This window comes from Petromyzon marinus, chromosome 84 (genome assembly GCF_048934315.1).
Source record: "Petromyzon marinus isolate PM22_M1 ecotype Great Lakes invasive population chromosome 84, UKy_Petmar_22M1.pri1.0, whole genome shotgun sequence".
NCBI lineage: Eukaryota > Metazoa > Chordata > Hyperoartia > Petromyzontiformes > Petromyzontidae > Petromyzon > Petromyzon marinus.
The window spans coordinates 297282-318598 of NC_133749.1; the positions used below are offsets into that span (position 1 = coordinate 297282).

At 45.9% G+C, this 21317-nt stretch overlaps 1 pseudogene across 1 annotated transcript in view; it reads left to right on the forward strand.

Annotated features, from left to right (window-relative positions):
- The first annotated feature begins 4619 nt into the window (after positions 1–4619).
- The window catches only part of LOC116937715 (serine/threonine-protein kinase TAO3-like), a 79660-nt pseudogene continuing 62962 nt past the window's right edge, over positions 4620–21317 (forward strand). Inside the window, exons 1-3 of the transcript XR_012931288.1 lie at positions 4620–5845; positions 17541–17607; positions 19320–19482. The product of XR_012931288.1 is annotated as a serine/threonine-protein kinase TAO3-like (transcript). The remainder of the gene's footprint in view (positions 5846–17540; positions 17608–19319; positions 19483–21317) is intronic.

A 21317-nucleotide genomic window follows, 5' to 3' on the forward strand; every position in this document is an offset into this window, starting at 1 on the left:
TTAGACACGGGGGCTGTGAGCTCATCGCTTAGACACGGGGCTGTAAGCTCATCGCTTAGACACGGGGGCTGTAAGCTCATCGCTTAGACACGCGGGCTGTGAGCTAATCGCTTAGACACGGGAGCTGTGAGCTACTCGCTTAGACACGGGAGCTGTGAGCTAATCGCTTAGACACGGGAGCTGTAAGCTAATCGCTTAGACACGGGAGCTGTAAGCTCATCGCTTAGACACGGGGGCTGCAAGCTCATCGCTTAGACACGGGGCTGTGAGCTCATCGCTTAGACACGGGAGCTGTGAGCTCATCGCTTAGACACGGGGGCTGTAAGCTCATCGCTTAGACACGGGGCTGTGAGCTCATCGCTTAGACACGGGGGCTGTAAGCTCATCGCTTAGACACGGGAGCTGTAAGCTCATCGCTTAGACACGGGGGCTGTGAGCTACTCGCTTAGACACGGGAGCTGTAAGCTCATCGCTTAGACACGGGGCTGTGAGCTCATCGCTTAGACACGGGAGCTGTGAGCTCATCGCTTAGACACGGGGGCTGTGAGCTCATCGCTTAGACACGGGGGGGCTGTAAGCTAATCGCTTAGACACGGGGGCTGTAAGCTCATCGCTTAGACACGGGGGGCTGTAAGCTCATCGCTTAGACACGGGAGCTGTAAGCTCATCGCTTAGACACGGGAGCTGCAAGGGATCGTGTAGATGAGCTAATCGCTTAGACACGCGGGGGCTGCAAGCTCATCGCTTAGACACGGGGGCTGTAAGGGATCGCGTAGGTGAGCTAATCGCTTAGACACACGGGGGCGGGGGGCGCTGAACACTCCGCGCCCCGGTAAACAATTCGCGCTGACACCCGGCGGCTCTCTCGCTCGCTCGCTCTCTCCGCCCTCCCGCAAAAGACCGCACGACACAGTTTGTTTTTTCTGTCCCTACTCTTTGGTTCTATTGGGTAAAGTCACGTAGGTGAAAATGAAATAACAAAAAATCACGACGTTTCGGCCACAAACACAAGCGGCCTTCATCAGGTGGAAGGGACGAGACTGACTCGGAGGACAGCGCTGGAGTGAGAGAGGCCGCGAGCTCAGATCGCGACCGTTTAAGCTGTGTGTGAGAAGAAATCAAAGCGCCATGACAAAGGAATTGGCATTGAATTTAGCATTGAAATGGCTCGTTGAAATAGCGTATAAGAGTATGGATCCTAGCAGTCACGAAAGCTTTAAATCTATAAGTTTTTTTAATCCCCCCCCTCCCGCTAGTGATTCGATTTACCGTGAATTTACCCCGCCTGTCCGCTCTGCTCTTCCCCCCCCCCGCCCCCCCCCCAAGAATAAAATAATAAAAATATAAAACAATAAAAATATAAAACAATAAAAATATAAAACAATAAAATTCTCACGACGTTTCTACTGCAACACAAAGCAGCAATCATCAAGAATAAAATAATGAAAATATAAAATAATGAAATAATAAAAATATAAAGCGGTAAAATAATAAAAATATTAAACAATAAAATAATAAAAAATATAAACCAATAAAATAATAAAAATATAAAACAATAAAATAATAAAAATATAAAACAATAAAATTCTCACGACGTTTCGACTGCAACAGAAAGCAGCAATCATCAAGAATAAAATAATAAAAATATAAAACAATAAAATAATAAAAATAATAAAACAATAAAATAATAAAAATATAAAACAATAAAAGAATAAAAATATAAAACACTAAGATAATAAAAATATAAAACAATAAAATAATAAAAATATAAAACAATAAAATAATAAAAAATATAAAACGATAAAATAATAAAAATATAAAACAATAAAATAAAAATATAAACCAATAAAATAATAAAAATATAAAACAATAAAATAATAACAATATAAAACAATAAAATAATAAAAATATAAAACAATAAAATAATAAAAATATAAAACAATAAAATAATAAAAATATGAAACAATAAAATAATAAAAATATAAAACAATAAAATTCTCACGACGTTTCGACTGCAACACAAAGCAGCAATCATCAAGAATAAAATAATAAAAATATAAAACAATAAAATAATAAAAATATAAAACAATAAAATAATAATATAAAACAATAAAATAATAAAAATATAAACCAATAAAATAATTAAAATATAAAACAATAAAATAATAAACATAAACCAATAAAATAATAAAAATATAAAACAATAAACTAATTAAAATATAAAACACTAAAATAATAAAAATATAAAACAATAAAATAATAAAAATATAAAACAATAAAATTCTCACGACGTTTCTACTGCAACACAAAGCAGCAATCATCAAGAATAAAATAACGAAAATATAAAACAATAAAATAATAAAAATATAAAACAATAAAATAATAAAAATATAAAACAATAAAATAATAAAAACATAAAACAATAAAATAATAAAAATATAAACCAATAAAATAATAAAAATATAAAACAATAAAGTAATAAAAATATAAAACAATAAAGTAATAAAAATATAAAACAATAAAATAATAAAAATATAAACCAATAAAATAATAAAAATATAAATCAATAAAATAATAGAAATATAAAACAATAAAATTCTCACGACGTTTCTACTGCGACACAAAGCAGCAATCATCATCATCGTCAGCTGTGTAATGTGGCGCTGCACTCTGATGTTGTAGGATAAAACATTGGATTAAAAATATATTTAATTAAGCAGAACGTTTTGATTTAAAGCTTTCGTGACTGCAGTAATTAATATTCTTAGTTCTTTCGGTAAAGTCACGTTGAAGGGAAACAATCAAATAATAAAAAATATATAAAACAATAAAAAAAATTCTCACGACGTTTCGACCATAACACAAACGGTCATCATCAGGTGTGTCGGTTTGCATTAATTTATTTATTTTTAAACGGTGTATTTATTTATTTATAGAAAAAACGTTAGCGCCACGCGCAGCGATTTGGCAGATTATTTAGAAGGACTAGTCCATCTATGTTCTGAAAAGAGGAGATGTGATTCCGGACATACAGTACTCTGGTGTCTACAAACTAAGTTTGCCTCTGTGGTAGTAGTTACATTGGAGAAACCAAACGCCATGTCTCGGACCGCATTCGTGAACACAAAGCAGACCTTAAACACGGTAGGTACCAACACCTCGGCCGTGGCAGATCATTGTTATAATTCAGTAGGCTCACATGACATTGACTTTTCCAAGACAGAGGTTCTTTGCAAGCCATCTGGCTACCATGGGAGATTCGTTCATGAGGCTATCCACATATACAAGCACAGAGACAATTTCAACCGAGAAGATGGATTCTGGCTTAGCAATCATTGGAAGGATTTGATAAGCCATTTCAGGGGTCTTAATTGATTGTTCACGCTTACAGTGGCTTTCAGACAGCATACATTAATTTTTCGTCTCCCCCCTCCTCTTTTCAGAACATAGATGGACTAGTCCTTCTAAATAATCTGCCAAATCGCTGCGCGTGGCGCTGACGTTTTTTTATAAATAAATAAACACACCGTTTACAAATAAATAAATTAATGCAAACCGACACACCTGATGACGACCGTTTGTGTTATGGTCGAAACGTCGTGAGAATTTTGTATTGTTATATATTTATTTTATAATGTTGTTTCCCTTCAACGTGACTTTACCGAAAGAGCTAAGAATATAAGCCCTGACGTCACATATCGTCACAAATGTCTGACCCCTCCCCCTGCCCCCCCAGGTGCGTGACGTCATTTATGGTCGGCCCCTTACCTCCTCCCGCAGTCCGATAGACGATCGGATTGTGATGTCAGCTGCTCATTAGCATAACCCCACCCCCTCAAACTCCCATGCCCATATTTGGAGGGTGGGGGGGAGGGGCCGCGAGGTTTTGGTTTCGTGATCTCGCGATAATTTATAGTGAGGCGAGGGATTTGGGGTGGGCAGGAGCGAGTTCTCGCGAGAGTTTGGAAGGGGCAGGAGCGAGGTTTCGCGAGAGTTTGGGGGCAGGAGCGAGTTCTCGCGAGAGTTCGGGTGGGGGCAGGAGCGAGTTCTCGCGAGAGTTTGGAGGTGGGCAGGAGCGAGTTCTCGCGAGAGTTGCGGTGGGGGCAGGAGCGAGTTCTCGCGAGAGCTCGAGTGGGCAGGAGCAAGTTCTCGCGAGAGTTGGGGTGGGGGCAATAACGAGGTCTGGCAAGATTTTGGGGGGCAGGAGCGAGTTCTCGCGAGAGCTCGAGTGGGCAGGAGCGAGTTCTCACGAGAGTTGGGGTGGGGGCAAGAACGAGTTCTCGCAAGATTTGGGTGGGCAGGGGCGAGTTCTCGCGAGAGTTTGGGGTGGGGGCAGGAGCGAGTTCTCGCGAGAGCTCGGGTGGGCAGGAGCGAGTTCTCGCGAGAGTTTGGGGTGGGGGCAGGAGCGAGCTCTCGCAAGATTTGATGGGGGCAGGAGCGGTTTCTCGCGAGAGTTTGGGGTTGTGTGCAGGAGCGAGTTCTCGCGAGAGTTTGGGGTGTGGGCAGGAGCGAGTTCTCGCGAGAGTTGGGGAGGGGGGTGGGGGTTAGGAGCGAGTTCTCGCGAGAGTTGGGGAGGGGGGTGGGGGTTAGGAGCGAGTTCTCGCGAGAGTTTGGGGTGGGGGTTAGCAGCGAGTTCTCGCGAGAGTCGAGGCCCCACCTATGGTCCCGTGGGTGCTGTGATTGCCGCTCAGCTGTCCTCACGGCTGACAACTCAAACAGCAACAACCACGACACCAGACCCCTCCCCCACCTCTCTCTCTCCATCTTCTCTGCCTCTCTCGAGACGGGCGGCGGTCGAGTTCCCCGCGGCGAATCAACTTGACACGATTCTCCCTCTTCAAAGCCACATTGGCGATTCTGAACGAAGACGCTTTCGGAAGACGCCTGCCGCTTTGGGAAGACGACTGCCGCTTTGGGAAGACGACTGCCGCTTTCGGAAGACGGCTACCGCTTTCGGAAGACGGCTACCGCTTTCGCAAGACGTCTGCCGATTTTGGAAGCCGACCACTACCGCTTTGGGAAGACGTCTACCGCTTCCGGAAGACGACTACAGCTTTCGTAAGTCTTCTACCGCTTCCGGAAGAGGTCTAACGACTACTGCTTTGGGAAGACGTCTTCCACTTCCGGTAGAGAACTTCCGCTTCCGGTAGACGACTACCCCTTTCGTAAGTAGTTTACCGCTTCCGGAAGACATCTACCGCCTTCGGAAGACGTCTACCTATTTTGGAAGACGACTACCGCTTTGGGAAGACGTCTACCGCTTTCGGAAGGGGTCGACCTATTTTGGAAGACGTCTACCGCTTTCCGAAGACGAGTCCCGCTTTCGGAAGACGTCTACCGCTTTTGGAAGACATCTACCGCTTTCGGAAGTCATCTACCTATTTAGGAAAACAACTACGGCTTTAGGAAGACGTCTACCGCTTTCGGAAGAGGTCTACCTACTTTGGAAGACGTCTACCGCTTTCGGAAGCCTGCTACCTATTTAGGAAGACGACTACCGCTTTAGGAAGACGTCTACCGGTTTCGGAAGAGGTCTACCTACTTTGGAAGACGTATACCGCTTTCCGAAGACGACTCCCGCTTTCGGAAGACGTCTACCGCTTTTGGAAGACATCTGCCGCTTTGGGAAGAACTCTACCGCTTTCAGAAGACTTATACCTATTTCGGAAGAAGACTACCGCTTTGGAAAGACATCTACCGCTTTTGGAAGACATCTGCCGCTTTGGGAAGACGTCTACCGGTTTTGGAAGACATCTACCGCTGTGGGAAGACGTCTACCGAACGAGAGTTTATGTCGAGAACTTCTGGTCGTCTGATTCCGCCTGCCATCTTGAGGCGTCACGTGGTACGTGGGGGGGCTGTGGGGGGGGGGCTATGGGGGGCTATGGGGGGGGCTGTTATCAGCTGATTGACAGGTCAAGGTCATTGGGTCACCACCATCATCACGATCACCATCACTCAGTCCCACCACTCTGGGTCCCACCATCATCACACCACCATCATAACCATCACCACCATCACATCATCACCATCAGCATCACCATCATCACCATCATCACCACCACCATCATCAACACCATCATCATCATCAACACCATCATCACCATCATCAACACCATCATCATCACCATCATCAACACCATCATCACCACCATCATCACCATAATCACCACCATCATCACCATCACCACCATCATCACCATCATCATCACCACCATCATCACCACCACCATCATCATCACCACCATCATCACCACCACTCACAGTCTCTATGGTGAGTCTGTGGGTCTCTGTGTGAGTGAGTCTATGGGTCTCTGTGTGAGTGAGTCTATGGGTCTCTATGAGTGAGTCTTTGGATCTCTATGAGTGAGTCTATGGGTCTCTGTGTGAGTCTATGGATCTCTGTGTGAGTCAGTCTATGGGTCTCTGTGTGAGTGAGTCTATGGGTCTCTGTGTGAGTCTATGGGTCTCTGTGTGAGTGAGTCTATGGGTCTCTGTGTGAGTGAATCTATGGGTCTCTGTGTGAGTGAGTCTATGGGTCTCTGTGGTGTGAGTCTATGGGTCTCTGTGTGAGTGAGTCTATGGGTCTCTGTGTGAGTGAATCTATGGGTCTCTGTGTAGTGGTGAGTCTATGGGTCTCTGTGTGAGTGAGGCTATGGGTCTCTGTGTGAGTCTATGGGTCTCTGTGTGAGTGAGTCTATGGGTCTCTGTGTGAGTGAATCTATGGGTCTCTGTGTGAGTGAGTCTATGGGTCTCTGTGGTGTGAGTCTATGGGTCTCTGTGGAGTGAGTCTATGGGTCTCTGTGTGAGTCTATGGGTCTCTGTGTGAGTGAGTCTATGGGTATCTGTGTGAGTGAGTCTATGGGTCTCTGTGTGAGTCTATGGGTCTCTGTGTGAGTGAGTCTATGGGTCTCTGTGTGAGTGAGTCTATGGGTCTCTGTGGAGTGAGTCTATGGGTCTCCGTGTGAGTGAGTCTATGGGTCTCCGTGTGAGTGAGTCTATGGGTCTCTGTGTGAGTCTATGGGTCTCTGTGTGAGTGAGTCTATGGGTCTCTGTGTGAGTGAGTCTATGGGTCTCTGTGTGAGTCTATGGGTCTCTGTGTGAGTGAGTCTATGGGTCTCTGTGTGAGTGAGTCTATGGGTCTCTGTGGAGTGAGTCTATGGGTCTCCGTGTGAGTGAGTCTATGGGTCTCCGTGTGAGTGAGTCTATTGGTCTCTGTGTGAGTGAGTCTATGGGTCTCTATGGTGAGTCTATGGGTCTCTGTGTGTGTGAGTCTATGAGTCTCTGTGTGAGTGAGTCTATGGGTCTCTGTGTGAGTGAGTCTATGGGTCTCTGTGTGGGTGAGTCTATGGGTCTCTGTGTGAGTGAATCTATGGGTCTCTGTGTGAGTCTATGGGTCTCTGTGTGAGTGAGTCTATGGGTCTCTGTGTGGGTGAGTCTAGGCGTCTCTGTGTGAGTGAGTCTATAGGTCTCTGTGTGAGTGAGTCTATGGGTCTCTGTGTGAGTCTATGGGTCTCTGTGTGGGTGAGTCTAGGGGTCTCTGTGTGAGTGAGTCTATGGGTCTCTGTGTTAGTGAGTCTATGGGTCTCTGTGTGAGTGAGTCTATGGGTCTCTGTTTGGGTGAGTCTATGGGTCTCTGTGTGGTTGAGTCTAGGGGTCTCTGTGTGAGTGAGTCTATGGGTGTCTGTGTGAGTCTATGGGTGTCTGTGTGAGTCTATGGGTCTCTGTGTGGGTGAGTCTATGGGACTCTGTGTGAGTGAGTCTATGGGTCTCTTTGTGAGTGAGGCTATGGGTCTCTGTGTGAGTGAGTCTATGGGTCTCTGTGTGGTGGTGAGTCTATGGGTCTCTGTGTGAGTGAGTCTATGGGTCTCTGTGTGAGTCTGGGTCTCTGTGTGAGTGAGTCTATGGGTCTCTGTGTGAGTCTATGGGTCTCTGTGTGAGTCTATGGGTCTCTGTGTGAGTGAGTCTATGGGTCTCTGTGTGGGTGAGTCTAGGGGTCTCTGTGTGAGTGAGTCTATGGCTCTCTGTATGAGTCTGTGTCTCTCTGTATGAGTGTGTGTCTGTCTGTGTGAGTCTGTGCTCTGTGTGAGTCTGTGTCTCTCTGTATGAGTCTGTGTCTCTATGTATGAGTCTGTGTCTCTCTGTGTGAGTCTGTGTCTCTCTGTATGAGTCTGTGTCTCTCTGTGTGAGTCTGTGTCTCTCTGTGTGAGTCTGTGTCTCTCTGTATGAGTCTGTGTCTCTCTGTGTGAGTCTGTGTCTCTGTGTGAGTCTGTGTCTCTCTGTGTGAGTCTGTCTCTCTGTGTGAGTCTGTGTCTCTCTGTATGAGTCTATGTCTCTCTGTATGAGTCTGTGTCTCTCTGTATGAGTCTGTGTCTCTCTGTGTGAGTCTGTGTCTCTCTGTATGAGTCTGTGTCTCTCTGTATGAGTCTGTGTCTCTCTGTATGAGTGTGTCTCTCTGTATGAGTCTGTGTCTCTCTGTATGAGTGTGTGTCTCTCTGTGTGAGTCTGTGTCTCTCTGTGTGTCTCTGTGTGAGTCTGTGTCTCTCTATATGAGTCTGTGTCTCTCTGTATGAGTCTGTGTCTCTCTGTATGAGTCTGTCTCTCTCTGTGTGAGTCTGTGTCTCTCTGTGTGAGTCTGTGTCTCTCTGCATGAGTCTGTGTCTCTCTGTATGAGTCTGTGTCTCTCTGTGTGAGTCTGTGACTCTCTGTATGAGTCTGTGTCTCTCTGTATGAGTGAGTTTATGGCTCACTGTATGAGATTATGGCTCTAACAGAACATGGTTTTGGTTTCAAAGGTGACTTTAATAGCTTGCACTCATGATGTTCATGGTGACAGTGTTCATGGTGTGACAGTGTTCATGGTGTTCATGGTGTGACAGTGTTCATGGTGACAGTGTTCATGGTGTGACAGTGTTCATGGTGTGACAGTGTTCATGGTGTGACAGTGTTCATGGTGTTCATGGTGTGACAGTGTTCATGGTGACAGTGTTCATGGTGTGACAGTGTTCATGGTGTGACAGTGTTCATGGTGTTCATGGTGTGACAGTGTTCATGGTGTGACAGTGTTCATGGTGTTCATGGTGACAGTGTTCATGGTGTGACAGTGTTCATGGTGTGACAGTGTTCATGGTGACAGTGTTCATGGTGTGACAGTGTTCATGGTGTGACAGTGTTCATGGTGTGACAGTGTTCATGGTGACAGTGTTCATGGTGTGACAGTGTTCATGGTGTGACAGTGTTCATGGTGTTCATGGTGTGACAGTGTTCATGGTGTTCATGGTGTGACAGTGTTCATGGTGTGACAGTGTTCATGGTGTTCATGGTGACAGTGTTCATGGTGTGACAGTGTTCATGCTGACAGTGTTCATGGTGTTCATGGTGACAGTGTTCATGGTGTGACAGTGTTCATGGTGTGACAGTGTTCATGGTGTTCATGGTGTGACAGTGTTCATGGTGTGACAGTGTTCATGGTGTGACAGTGTTCATGGTGTGACAGTGTTCATGGTGTTCATGGTGACAGTGTTCATGGTGACAGTGTTCACGGTGTGACAGTGTTCATGGTGTGACAGTGTTCATGGTGTGACAGTGTTCATGGTGTTCATGGTGTGACAGTGTTCATGGTGTGACAGTGTTCATGGTGTTCATGGTGACAGTGTTCATGGTGACAGTGTTCATGGTGACAGTGTTCATGGTGTGACAGTGTTCATGGTGTTCATGGTGTGACAGTGTTCATGGTGTGACAGTGTTCATGGTGTGACAGTGTTCATGGTGTGACAGTGTTCATGGTGACAGTGTTCATGGTGTTCATGGTGACAGTGTTCATGGTGTGACAGTGTTCATGGTGTGACAGTGTTCATGGTGTGACAGTGTTCATGGTGTGACAGTGTTCATGGTGTGACAGTGTTCATGTGACAGTGTTCATGGTGTGACAGTGTTCATGGTGTGACAGTGTTCATGGTGTGACAGTGTTCATGGTGTGACAGTGTTCATGGTGTTCATGGTGACTGTTCATGGTGACAGTGTTCATGGTGTGACAGTGTTCATGGTGTTCATGGTGACAGTGTTCATGGTGTGACAGTGTTCATGGTGTTCATGGTGTGACAGTGTTCATGGTGACAGTGTTCATGGTGTGACAGTGTTCATGGTGACAGTGTTCATGGTGACAGTGTTCATGGTGTGACAGTGTTCATGGTGTTCATGGTGTGACAGTGTTCATGGTGACAGTGTTCATGGTGTGACAGTGTTCATGGTGTGACAGTGTTCATGGTGTTCATGGTGTGACAGTGTTCATGGTGACAGTGTTCATGGTGTGACAGTGTTCATGGTGTGACAGTGTTCATGGTGTGACAGTGTTCATGGTGTTCATGGTGACAGTGTTCATGGTGTGACAGTGTTCATGGTGTTCATGGTGTGACAGTGTTCATGGTGTGACAGTGTTCATGGTGTGACAGTGTTCATGGTGTTCATGGTGTGACAGTGTTCATGGTGTGACAGAGTTCATGGTGAAAGTGTTCATGGTGTGACAGTGTTCATGGTGACAGTGTTCATGGTGTGACAGTGTTCATGGTGTGACAGTGTTCATGGTGAAAGTGTTCATGGTGTGACAGTGTTCATGGTGTGACAGTGTTCATGGTGTGACAGTGTTCATGGTGTGACAGTGTTCATGGTGACAGTGTTCATGGTGTTCATGGTGTGACAGTGTTCATGGTGTGACAGTGTTCATGGTGTGACAGTGTTCATGGTGTGACAGTGTTCATGGTGACAGTGTTCATGGTGTTCATGGTGTGACAGTGTTCATGGTGACAGTGTTCATGGTGTGACAGTGTTCATGGTGTGACAGTGTTCATGGTGTGACAGTGTTCATGGTGTGACAGTGTTCATGGTGTTCATGGTGTGACAGTGTTCATGGTGTGACAGTGTTCATGGTGACAGTGTTCATAGTGTTCATGGTGTTCATGGTGTGACAGTGTTCATGGTGTGACAGTGTTCATGGTGTGACAGTGTTCATGGTGTTCATGGTGACAGTGTTCATGGTGTGACAGTGTTCATGGTGTTCATGGTGTGACAGTGTTCATGGTGTGACAGTGTTCATGGTGTGACAGTGTTCATGGTGTGACAGTGTTCATGGTGTTCATGGTGACAGTGTTCATGGTGTGACAGTGTTCATGGTGTGACAGTGTTCATGGTGTGACAGTGTTCATGGTGACAGTGTTCATGGTGATAGTGTTCATGGTGTGACAGTGTTCATGGTGTTCATGGTGACAGTGTTCATGGTGTGACAGTGTTCATGGTGTGACAGTGTTCATGGTGTGACAGTGTTCATGGTGTGACAGTGTTCATGGTGTTCATGGTGACAGTGTTCATGGTGTGACAGTGTTCATGGTGTGACAGTGTTCATGGTGTGACAGTGTTCATGGTGTGACAGTGTTCATGGTGTGACAGTGTTCATGGTGTGACAGTGTTCATGGTGTTCATGGTGACAGTGTTCATGGTGTGACAGTGTTCATGGTGTGACAGTGTTCATGGTGTGACAGTGTTCATGGTGTGACAGTGTTCATGGTGTTCATGGTGACTGTTCATGGTGACAGTGTTCATGGTGTGACAGTGTTCATGGTGTTCATGGTGACTGTTCATGGTGACAGTGTTCATGGTGTGACAGTGTTCATGGTGTGACAGTGTTCATGGTGTGACAGTGTTCATGGTGTGACAGTGTTCATGGTGTTCATGGTGACAGTGTTTCATGGTGTGACAGTGTTCATGGTGTTCATGGTGACAGTGTTCATGGTGACAGTGTTCATGGTGTGACAGTGTTCATGGTGTTCATGGTGACAGTGTTCATGGTGTTCATGGTGATAGTGTTCATGGTGACAGTGTTCATGGTGTGACAGTGTTCATGGTGTTCATGGTGACAGTGTTCATGGTGTGACAGTGTTCATGGTGTTCATGGTGACAGTGTTCATGGTGACAGTGTTCATGGTGTGACAGTGTTCATGGTGTTCATGGTGTTCATGGTGACAGTGTTCATGGTGTGACAGTGTTCATGGTGACAGTGTTCATGGTGACAGTGTTCATGGTGTGACAGTGTTCATGGTGTTCATGGTGTGACAGTGTTCATGGTGTGACAGTGTTCATGGTGTTCATGGTGTGACAGTGTTCATGGTGTTCATGGTGTGACAGTGTTCATGGTGTGACAGTGTTCATGGTGTTCATGGTGTGACAGTGTTCATGGTGTTCATGGTGTGACAGTGTTCATGGTGTGACAGTGTTCATGGTGTTCATGGTGTGACAGTGTTCATGGTGTGACAGTGTTCATGGTGACAGTGTTCATGGTGACAGTGTTCATGGTGTGACAGTGTTCATGGTGTGACAGTGTTCATGGTGTTCATGGTGTGACAGTGTTCATGGTGTTCATGGTGTGACAGTGTTCATGGTGTGACAGTGTTCATGGTGTTCATGGTGTGACAGTGTTCATGGTGTTCATGGTGTGACAGTGTTCATGGTGTGACAGTGTTCATGGTGTTCATGGTGTGACAGTGTTCATGGTGTGACAGTGTTCATGGTGACAGTGTTCATGGTGACAGTGTTCATGGTGACAGTGTTCATGGTGTTCATGGTGACAGTGTTCATGGTGTTCATGGTGTTCATGGTGACAGTGTTCATGGTGTGACAGTGTTCATGGTGTGACAGTGTTCATGGTGACAGTGTTCATGGTGTGACAGTGTTCATGGTGTGACAGTGTTCATGGTGTGACAGTGTTCATGGTGTTCATGGTGACAGTGTTTCATGGTGTGACAGTGTTCATGGTGTTCATGGTGACAGTGTTCATGGTGACAGTGTTCATGGTGTGACAGTGTTCATGGTGTTCATGGTGACAGTGTTTCATGGTGTGACAGTGTTCATGGTGTTCATGGTGACAGTGTTCATGGTGACAGTGTTCATGGTGTGACAGTGTTCATGGTGTTCATGGTGACAGTGTTCATGGTGTTCATGGTGATAGTGTTCATGGTGACAGTGTTCATGGTGTGACAGTGTTCATGGTGTTCATGGTGACAGTGTTCATGGTGTGACAGTGTTCATGGTGTTCATGGTGACAGTGTTCATGGTGACAGTGTTCATGGTGTGACAGTGTTCATGGTGTTCATGGTGTTCATGGTGACAGTGTTCATGGTGTGACAGTGTTCATGGTGACAGTGTTCATGGTGACAGTGTTCATGGTGTGACAGTGTTCATGGTGTTCATGGTGTGACAGTGTTCATGGTGTGACAGTGTTCATGGTGTTCATGGTGTGACAGTGTTCATGGTGTTCATGGTGTGACAGTGTTCATGGTGTGACAGTGTTCATGGTGTTCATGGTGTGACAGTGTTCATGGTGTTCATGGTGTGACAGTGTTCATGGTGTGACAGTGTTCATGGTGTTCATGGTGTGACAGTGTTCATGGTGTGACAGTGTTCATGGTGACAGTGTTCATGGTGACAGTGTTCATGGTGTGACAGTGTTCATGGTGTGACAGTGTTCATGGTGTTCATGGTGTGACAGTGTTCATGGTGTTCATGGTGTGACAGTGTTCATGGTGTGACAGTGTTCATGGTGTTCATGGTGTGACAGTGTTCATGGTGTTCATGGTGTGACAGTGTTCATGGTGTGACAGTGTTCATGGTGTTCATGGTGTGACAGTGTTCATGGTGTGACAGTGTTCATGGTGACAGTGTTCATGGTGACAGTGTTCATGGTGACAGTGTTCATGGTGTTCATGGTGACAGTGTTCATGGTGTTCATGGTGTTCATGGTGACAGTGTTCATGGTGTGACAGTGTTCATGGTGTGACAGTGTTCATGGTGACAGTGTTCATGGTGTGACAGTGTTCATGGTGTGACAGTGTTCATGGTGTTCATGGTGTGACAGTGTTCATGGTGTGACAGTGTTCATGGTGTGACAGTGTTCATGGTGTGACAGTGTTCATGGTGTTCATGGTGACAGTGTTCATGGTGACAGTGTTCATGGTGACAGTGTTCATGGTGTGACAGTGTTCATGGTGTTCATGGTGACAGTGTTCATGGTGTTCATGGTGACAGTGTTCATGGTGTGACAGTGTTCATGGTGTTCATGGTGACAGTGTTCATGGTGTGACAGTGTTCATGGTGGTCATGGTGTGACAGTGTTCATGGTGTGACAGTGTTCATGGTGTTCATGGTGACAGTGTTCATGGTGTGACAGTGTTCATGGTGTGACAGTGTTCATGGTGTGACAGTGTTCATGGTGTTCATGGTGACAGTGTTCATGGTGTTCATGGTGACAGTGTTCATGGTGTGACAGTGTTCATGGTGTTCATGGTGACAGTGTTCATGGTGTGACAGTGTTCATGGTGTTCATGGTGACAGTGTTCATGGTGTTCATGGTGACAGTGTTCATGGTGTGACAGTGTTCATGGTGTTCATGGTGACAGTGTTCATGGTGTGACAGTGTTCATGGTGTGACAGTGTTCATGGTGTTCATGGTGACAGTGTTCATGGTGACAGTGTTCATGGTGTGACAGTGTTCATGGTGTGACAGTGTTCATGGTGTGACAGTGTTCATGGTGTTCATGGTGACAGTGTTCATGGTGTTCATGGTGACAGTGTTCATGGTGTGACAGTGTTCATGGTGTTCATGGTGACAGTGTTCATGATGTGACAGTGTTCATGGTGTGACAGTGTTCATGGTGTTCATGGTGACAGTGTTCATGGTGACAGTGTTCATGGTGTTCATGGTGACAGTGTTCATGGTGTGACAGTGTTCATGGTGTTCATGGTGTGACAGTGTTCATGGTGTGACAGTGTTCATGGTGTTCATGGTGACGGTGTTCATGGTGACAGTGTTCATTGTGACAGTGTTCATGGTGTTTTTGGTGTGACAGTGTTCATGGTGTGACAGTGTTCATGGTGTTCATGGTGACAGTGTTCATGGGTTTGTGATGTTGAGATTGGGAGGTTGAGTGTTTTTTTTGTGGTTGTGGTTATAGTGGTGGTGATGGTGGTTGTTGTGGTAATAGTGGTTGTGGTTGTGGTAATAGTGGTTGTTGTGATAGTTGTGGTTGTGATTGCTTTGCTTGTTGTTGTGGTTATGGTAATAATGGTTGTGGTTGTTGTGGTTGTTGTAGTAATAGTGGTTGTTGTTGTGGTTGTTTTAGTAATAATTGTGGTGGTTGTAGTGGTTGTGGTTGTTGTGGTTGTTGTAGTAATAGTTGTTGTGGTTGTTGTGGTTGTTATAGTAATAGTGGTTGTTGTTGTTGTGGTTGTTTTAGTAATAGTGGTTGTTGTTTTAGTAATAGTTGTTGTGGTTGTTTTAGTAATAGTTGTGGTTATTGTGGTTGTTGTATTAATAGTTGTGGTTGTTTTAGTAATAGTTGTTGTGGTTGTTTTACTAATAGTTGTTGTGGTTGTTGTAGTTGTTTTAGTAATAGTTGTTGTAGTTGTTTTAGTAATAGTTGTTGTGGTTGTTTTAGTAATAGTTGTTGTGGTTGTTGTAGTTGTTTTAGTAATAGTGGTTGTGGTTGTTGTAGTAATAGTTGTGGTTGTTGTGGTTGTTTTAGTAATAGTTGTTGTGGTTGTTGTGGTTGTTGTAATAGTGGTTGTGGTTGTTGTAGTTGTTTTAGTAATAGTGGTTGTGGTTGTTGTGGTTGTTTTAGTAATAGTGGTTGTGGTTGTTGTGGTTGTTGTAGTAATAGTTGTTGTGGTTGTTGTGGTTGTTGTAGTAATAGTTGTTGTGGTTGTTGTGGTTGTTTTAGTAATAGTGGTTGTGGTTGTTGTGCTATAGAGGTTGTGGTTGTTGTGGTTGTTTTAGTAATTGTGGTTGTTGTAGTTGTGCTATAGTGATTGTGGTTGTTGTGGTTGTGCTATAGTTGTTGTGGTTGTTGTGGTTGTGCTATAGTGGTTGTGCTATAGTGGTTGTTGTTGTGGTTGTTGTGCTATAGTAGTTGTGGTTGTTGTGGTTGTTGTAGTTGTGCTATGTGGTTGTTGTGCTATAGTTGTTGTGGTTGTTGTGCTATAGTGGTTGTTGTGCTATAGTTGTTGTGGTTGTGCTATAGTGGTTGTTGTTGTGGTTGTGCTATAGTTGTTGTTGTTGTTGTGGTTGTTGTTGTGGTTGTGCTATAGTTGTTGTGGTTGTTGTGGTGGTTGTGGTTGTGCTATAGTTGTTGTGGTTGTTGTTGTTGTGGTTGTGCTATAGTTGTTGTGGTTGTGCTATAGTTGTTGTGGTTGTTGTGGTTGTGCTATAGTGGTTGTGCTATAGTTGTTGTGCTATAGTGGTTGTGCTATAGTTGTTGTGGTTGTTTTGTTGTTGTGGTTGTTGTTGTGGTTGTGCTATAGTTGTTGTTGTGGTTGTTGTGGTTGTGGTTGTGCTATAGTTGTGGTTGTTGTGGTTGTTGTGGTTGTGGTTGTGCTATAGTTGTTGTTGTTGTTGTGGTTGTTGTGGTTGTGCTATAGTTGTTGTTGTTGTGGTTGTGCTATAGTTGTTGTGGTTCTGGTTGTTGTTGTGGTTGTTGTGGTTGTGCTATAGTTGTTGTGGTTGTGCTATAATTGTTGTGGTTGTTGTGGTTGTGCTATAGTTGTTGTGGTTGTTGTTGTTGTGGTTGTGCTATAGTTGTTGTGGTTGTTGTTGTTGTGGTTGTTGTGGTTGTTGTTGTGGTTGTGCTATAGTTGTTGTTGTGGTTGTTGTGGTTGTGGTTGTGCTATAGTTGTTGTTGTTGTGGTTGTTGTGGTTGTGCTATAGTTGTTGTGGTTGTGCTATAGTTGTTGTGGTTCTGGTTGTTGTTGTGGTTGTTGTGGTTGTGCTATAGTTGTTGTGGTTGTGCTATAGTTGTTGTGGTTGTTGTGGTTGTGCTATAGTTGTTGTGGTTGTTGTTGTTGTGGTTGTGGTATAGTTGTTGTGGTTGTTGTTGTTGTGGTTGTTGTGGTTGTTGTTGTGGTTGTTGTTGTGGTTGTGCTATAGTTGTTGTTGTGGTTGTTGTGGTGGTTGTGGTTGTGCTATAGTTGTTGTGGTTGTTGTTGTTGTGGTTGTGCTATAGTTGTTGTGGTTGTGCTATAGTTGTTGTGGTTGTTGTGGTTGTGCTATAGTTGTTGTTGTTGTGGTTGTGCTATAGTTGTTGTGGTTGTTGTGGTTGTGCTATAGTTGTTGTGGTTGTGCTATAGTTGTTGTGGTTGTTGTTGTGGTTGTTGTGGTTGTTGTTGTGGTTGTTGTTGTGGTTGTGCTATAGTTGTTGTTGTTGTTGTGGTTGTTGTGGTTGTGCTATAGTGGTTGTGCTATAGTTGTTGTGCTATAGTGGTTGTGCTATAGTTGTTGTGCTATAGTGGTTGTGGTTGTTGTGGTTGTGCTATAGTGGTTGTGGTTGTTGTTGTTGTGGTTGTGCAATAGTTGTTGTGGTTGTTGTGATTGTGGTTGTTGTGGTTGTGCTATAGTGGTTGTGCTATAGTTGTTGTGCTATAGTGGTTGTGCTATAGTTGTTGTGGTTGTTGTGGTTGTTGTGGTTGTGCTATAGTTGTTGTGGTTGTTGTGGTTGTTGCAGGCACAGAGGGGACCTCGCCGGGCACCGACGCCTCGCCCATGACCTCACCGTGACCCCACGTCACATGGTGAGACCGCAGTGCATTCTGGGATCGCTACTTCCTCCCCCAACAGTGCAGTGCATTCTGGGATAGCTACTGCCACCCCCAACAGTGCAGTGCATTCTGGGATAGCTACTGCCACCCCCAACTGTGCAGTGCATTCTGGGATAGCTACTGCCACCCCCAACAGTGCATTCTGGGATAGCTACTGCCACCCCCCACAGTGCAGTGAATTCTGGGATAGCTACTTCCTCCCCCAACAGTGCAGTGCATTCTGGGATAGCTACTGCCACCCCCACCCCCAACAGTGCAGTGCATTCTGGGATAGCTGCTGCCACCCCCAACAGTGTGTGTGTGTACGTGTGTATGTGTATGTGTGTGCGTGTATGTATGTGTGTGTATGTGTGTATATGTGTGTGTGTGTATGTGTGTGTATGTGTGTATATGTGTGTATGTGTGTGCGTGTATGTGTGTGTATATGTGTGTGTGTATGGCTAATCGATGCCCGGGTGCGGTCAAGAGATGGCTCCCTATTGCTCAACCACGTTATGTATGCTGATGATTTGGTAATAGCTGCTCAGTCAGAGGAGGAGTTGGAGACGCTGCTACTGAGACTGGAGCGTGCCACTAAGAGATGGGGCCTTACCATCAGCCCCACCAAAACTAAGCACCTGCCTGGGTATTTTGTACCATCGGACACTCCACCCCCACAACTCCCAATCGGTGATAGGGCAGTTGTGGAGAGAGTGGAGAGTTTCCCATACCTGGGCAGTGTGCTTATGACTGGCTCCAGTTTAACAGCAGAGGTCTCACTCCGAATCAGTCGAGCGGCAATATCTTTTCATCGGTTGCGTAACGCTGTATGGAAGCTACCTGGTCTGTCGCTCTGCACTAAGCTTCAGGTCTTCTCGGCCACGGTCATTCCCTCCCTTCTCTACGCTTGCGAAACGTGGACCCCCCTAATGGAACATCTTCGCCAGTTAGAAACATTTAGGCTGGCCTGCCTACGATCCATCCTGGGTTTAACCAGGCTGGATTGTGTGAGGAGCTCACAAATCCTTGAAAGATCTGGGCAAGGTCCCATCGGTGAGCTCCTCCGGCGGGCAAGGCTGCGATGGCTGGGTCATGTAGCCCGCATGCCCAGCCACCGCATGCCGAAACAGCTTTTGTTTGGCCGGATTGAGGGGGCTAAGCGGGCGCGGCACGGGCTAGAGAAGAGATGGAGTGATGTGGTACAGGAGGACGTGGAGCTGAGTGGACTTGCCGATGACTGGTACCAGCGGTGTCAAGATCGGCCTCTGTGGAGGAGGCTCGTGAAGGACGCTACTGGGCAGTTGGAGGCAGTCGCCCTCCAACAACAACGGAGGGCGGAGGAGCGACGCTCACAACAGCGAGCGGAGCGCCGGGTGGCTAAAGCACAGCAGGTTGGCACAGTAGGGGGCACAGGTGGTGCATCAGCCAGTCATCTCAGTCAGTCGACCCGTGGCACCTGCTGGGTCTGCCCCGTGACCTCCTGCCAGCGGGCGTTCGACACTTCACGTGGCCTCAGGGTGCACATAGCCTGGCACAAGCGTCGTGGTGACGTCACCGCCACTTAGTGGCGAATGGCGGTTGTTGTTGTTGATATGTGTGTATAAGTGTATATATTTATATATAAGTGTGTGTGTATGTGTGTGTATGTATATATAAGTATTTATAAGTGTATATATAAGTATATATAATGTATGTGGTGTGCACAGCGTGTGGAGAATGCCGTCCAGCTCCCGCTCCGGATCCGCAGTCCGGAGCTCCGCTTCGGGATCCCCAGCGGACCCCTCGGAGCTGTTCCAGCGCGACAATCCCGAGGCCCTGTTCAGCGACCTGCGGGAGATCGGGCACGGCAGCTTTGGGGCCGTCTACTTTGTGAGTGCACCTAGCCTGGCACCGTACATGCGCTCGCTGGCTCGCTGGCTGGCTGGCTCACTCACTCAGTCAGTCACTCAGTCACTCACTCATACACTCACTCACTCATACACTCACTCACTCAGTCAGTCACTCAGTCACTAACTCATACACTCACTCATACACTCACTCACTCATACACTCACTCATACACTCACTCACTCATACACTCACTCACTCAGTCACTCATACACTCACTCACTCATACAGTCACTCACTCACTCATACACTCACTCATACACTCACTCACTCACTCATACACTCACTCATACACTCACCCATACACTCACTCATACACTCACTCATACACTCACTCATACACTCACTCAGTCAGTCACTCACTCATACACTCACCCATACACTCACTCATACACTCACTCAGTCAGTCACTCATACACTCACTCATACACTCACTCACTCATACACTCACTCATACACTCACTCATACACTCACTCACTCATACACTCACTCACTCATACACTCACTCACTCATACACTCACACACTCACTCATACACTCAGTCAGTCACTCATACACTCACTCATACACTCACTCACTCATACACTCACTCACTCATACACTCACTCACTCACTCATACACTCACTCACTCAATCATACACTCACCCATACACTCACTCACACACTCACTCATACACTCACACACTCACTCATACACTCACCCATACACTCACTCACACACACACTCACTCATACACTCACACACTCACTCATACACTCACCCATACACTCACTCACTCACTCATACACTCACTCAGTCACTAATACACTCACTCACTCATACACTCACTCATACACTCATACACTCACTCACTCATACACTCACTCACTCACACACTCAGTCACTCACTCATACACTCACTCATACACTCACTCACTCATACAGTCACTCACTCATACACTCACTCACTCATACACTCACTCACACACTCACTCATACACTCACTCACTCACTCATACACTCACTCACTCATACACTCACTCATACACTCACTCATTCATACACTCACTCATACACTCACCCATACACTCACTCACTCATACAGTCACTCACTCATGCACTCACTCACTCATACACTCAGTCATACACTCACTACTACACTCACTCACTACTACACTCACTCACACACTCACTACTACACTCACTCACACACTCACTACTACACTCACTCATACACTCACTACTACACTCACTCATCCTGAGGCCCTGTTCAGCGACCTGCGGGAGATCGGCCACGGCAGCTTCGGGGCTGTCTACTTTGTGAGTGCACCTAGCCTGGCACCGTACACGCGCTCGCTGGCTCGCTGGCTCGCTCACTCAGTCAGTCACTCACTCAGTCACTCACTCATACACTCACTCACTCATACACTCACTCACTCATACACTCACACACTCACTCATACACTCACCCATACACTCACTCATACACTCACTCATACACTCACTCACTCACACACTCACTCATACACTCACTCACTCACTCATACACTCATACACTCACTCATACAGTCACTCATACACTCACTCACTCCTACATTCACTCATACACTCACTCACTCATACACTCACTCATACACTCACTCTTACACTAACTCATACACTAACTCACTCATACAGTCACTCACTCACTCATACACTCACTCACTCAGTCTTACACTCACTCATACACTCACTCACACACTCATACACTCACTCACTCATACTCACTCACTCATACACTCACTCACTCATACACTCACTCATATACTCACTCACTCACTCATACACTCACTCAT